This window comes from Otolemur garnettii, unplaced genomic scaffold, assembly GCF_000181295.1.
Source record: "Otolemur garnettii isolate 467f Iridium unplaced genomic scaffold, OtoGar3 scaffold00011, whole genome shotgun sequence".
In the NCBI taxonomy this organism is placed as follows: domain Eukaryota; kingdom Metazoa; phylum Chordata; class Mammalia; order Primates; family Galagidae; genus Otolemur; species Otolemur garnettii.
Window position 1 is genome coordinate 29,123,888 of NW_003852406.1, and position 3,826 is coordinate 29,127,713.

Sequence of the window (3,826 nt, forward strand, 5' to 3'; positions counted from 1 at the left end):
TGTGAACTCCTTTCCCCTAGCTGTTCGCACATGCACAATAGGATGCCTGTGACTGTGGTCACCACACGGGCACCTGTGCAAGTGCCAACGGCTCGGAGAAAGGAGCTGTGGCAGATAAAAGGTGTTCCAGTCTTCCTTACTGCTCTGCACCGAAATGCAGGGTGTGGCTATGCAGATACGCTGCATCCATCACTAGGTCTTATTATGGGGTAGGGCTTATATTTAACAAATGCATAGAAATCCTGCTAGGGCTTATTTTTGGGTAGGTCTTATTTTCGGGGAAACACGGTACATACTGAACAACATCTACGTGCTCTTTTCCCACGGGCTCAACTCCCACCTTGATGCATCCCAAATGTTCAAGTTTCAACACCTGCGTGCAGTTGCTTGAGGGCTTGTCTCCAGGCTGCAAAACATCTCCCTGCTGGCTGGGAGATTGTCCTGCTCCCAGCACCTCCTTCAAGAACTGGTGGCCACGTCTATAAGCCTGGTGCTCAGTCTCTTACATCTTGGCCTCTCCACCTCTCTCTCTCTTTATGTCTCTATCTCTGTGTATCTCTCTGATAGAAGCCACATGGAGAGTTCCACATGGTGAAAAATCCACGCCTCTTGCCAACAGCAAGAGTAAGCTGAATAAGCTGAGTAAGCTCAGAAGCAAACCTTCCGGTCTCGTTTGAGTCTTCAGCCCTGGCCAGTGCTCTAAATGTGGACTCATGAGAGACCTTGAGCCAGCTAAGCCATTCCATGGCTCCTCCCCTCAGAGACTGTGTAAGAAAATAAATATTGTTTCAAACTGCTAAATTTGGGGGGTAATATTTTACATAGCAATAGATAACTAACACAACATATAAACCCACACGTTTCTCACCAAGACCCTATCAGGAAGGCATTAGCTTCACTCTCTCACTAATAGAGACAGAGAATCAGTGAGATTAAGAAATTTATGCTGTACCCCAGAAGTGCATTAATGTACATAGTTACCATTCAATAAAAAAAAAAAAGAAAAAAGAAATTTATGGCAGCACCTGTGGCTCAAAGGAGTAGGGCACTGCCCGCACATGCCGGAGGTGGTGGGTTCAAACCCAGCCCCAGACAAAAACTGAAAAAAAAAAAGAAAAAAGAAATTTATGTAGGCTGGGGGTGGTAGCTCATGCCTGGAATCCTGGCACTCTGGGAGGTTGAGGCAGGTGGATTTCTTGAGGTCAGGAATTCAAGAGCAGCCTGAGCAAGAGTGAGATCTCCATCTCTACTAAAAATAGAAAAAACTAGCTGGGCATCATGGCAGATGCCTGCAGTCCCAGCTACTCAGGGGGCTGAGGTCAGAAGATTTCTTGAGCCCAAGAGTCTGAGATTGCTATGAGTGACGATGTGGCCATGGCACTTTACCCAGGGTGATAGAGTGAGACTCTGTCTCAGAAAAAAAAAAAAAAAAAAAAAAAAGGAAAGGAAATTTATGTAAAACATCTCAGCTGAACGTGGGAAAAAAAATGTGGAAAAAAGAAAACAAAAACTGGATACAATCCCAGGTCAAGCATCTCCTATCTTTCAGAAAGCAAAATTATCACACTTCTCTTGCTAAAATAATCTTACCCTTAAAGTCTGTCACTCTGTTATCATTTGGGATTTCAGCATCTGGTAATAATAAGAGTAATAATTATTAAAAATACACCATGGAAAGCTGTTTGCATAACCCATAAATGTTCGAGGTTTCACGGTCATGATTTTCAAACAGAGAAATGACAACACGTGGGAGGGAACAGATAAGTTGAAAGGAGAATCTGAAAGTGCCATACTTAAAATCAGCTGTCGTTATTTTTAGCACAAAGAAAGAAGTCTTGGCAGACATTGCTAACAAGATAGGTCCATTCTCAAGTGCTATGTTTTGAAAGACAAAATGCTGTTGCAAAATAATTGCTTATTGAGAAAATGGACTGAGCCTTGAAAATACGAAGCAGGTTTTAGGAATACAGGCCCCTTTTTATGTAGCCATTTAGAAGCAGAAGAGGGGACCACCCAGAAGTAGTGCCCTGGAGTCCAATCTCCATCATCTTCCAAGTATTAAGTAGAAACAGAGGGTCTGCCCTGCAGTCCCTGAGCTGCTCCTCCCATTCAGGAGGTCTGGGGCAGCTGTGGAAAGTAGTGAATTTGAGCAGATGGGTAATAGAACTGTAGACCGTGTTAAATTGGGTGTAGCGCAGTAGCTCTCACATCTGAAACTCTGGTGGGTTGAGGTTGGTGTGGGAACGTGAGATTTGTAACTATAAACAGTTAAATTACTGGCTTTTTCAAATGATTTGAAGACAGTATTTGTGGACTTATAATATCCCTGACCTTCCTAGGATTATATGTGTGTTGTTTACCAGTTTTATCGAGAAAAAACTCACATACTATGCATTTACCCACCTAAAGTGTACAGTTTAATGGATTTTAGCATATTCACAGAGTGGTGTAATCATCATCCCAATTGATTTGGGGACATTTTCATCAACTCCGAAAGAAAGCCCATCCCCATTAGCAGTCACTCCCATTTGACCTTTCATCTTCCCTGCCCTAGGGACCACTGAGAGACTTTCTGTCGCTCCAGATTTGCCTATTCTAGACATTTCATTTAAATGGAATCATACAATATATGGTTGTTTCTGACTGGCTTCTTTTACTTAGCATAATATTCTCGGGGTTCATCCATGTTGTAGCATGTACCATTCCTTCTTACTGCTGAGTATTAGTCTATTGTAGACATTTGGGTTACTTTAATTTCTTGGCTAGTATGAATAATGCTGCTCTGAACATTTGTGTACAAGTTTTTGTGGGACTATACTTTCTATTCTCTTGGGTATATGCCTAGAAATGGAATTGCTGGGTCATATGGTAACACTATGTTAACATTTTGAAGAATTGCCAGACTGTTTATCAAATCAACTGCACAATTTATGAGGGTTCTCCAGCAACGTACGAGGGTACGGGTTTCTCTACAGCCTCCTCAGTACTTGGCTGGGAGGGGATAGGCAGATAGAGGTGTGATGGCTAAAGGACATGAGGTTTCTTTTTGAGGTGATAAAAATATTTGGAAATGAACTGCGATTGTACAACTCTGTGAATATACTCAAAGTCATTGATCTGTGTACATTAAGTGGGTGACCTATATGGTTTGTGAATTATATCTTCTTTTTTTTTTTTTGCGATTTTCGGCCGGGGCTGGGTTTGAACCTGCCACCTCCGGCATATGGGACTGGTGCCTTACTCCTTTGAGCCACAGGCGCTGCCCTGTGAATTATATCTTAATAAAGGTTATTAAAAACAACGAGTCAAACAAGCAAAAATAGCAAATGCCAGAGGGACGAGAGCAGAGAGAGGTAAGTGCAGGTCAGGCAGTCTGAGAAGGTGCTCCTAGGTGAACATGGTCATTACTTCGTCCATTCATTTATTTGTTCCTCTACGAAGCATGCCTCACATTCTGACACTGCCCAGAGCAATGGTGTGAGAATGCCGGGCATGCTTTGTAGAGGAACAAATTAATGAATGAACTAATGAGCATGTTCACCTAGGAGCACCTTCTCAGACTGCCTGACACACCCTTATCTGATACGGCAGTGAATAGAACAAAGTCCTTGCTTTGAAAAATAAAACATGGTAAGGAAATGGAGAAAAGGGGGAAGGAGTTAGATAAGGAGGTCAAGAGAAACTAGCCCAGTAGTATTTACCTGAGACCTGGATAAAGGATAGGTACAGGCTCGGCGCCTGTGGCTCAAGTGGCTAAGGTGCCAGCCACATACACCTAAGGTGGCGGGTTCGAATCCAGCCCGGACCGCCAAACAACAATGATGGC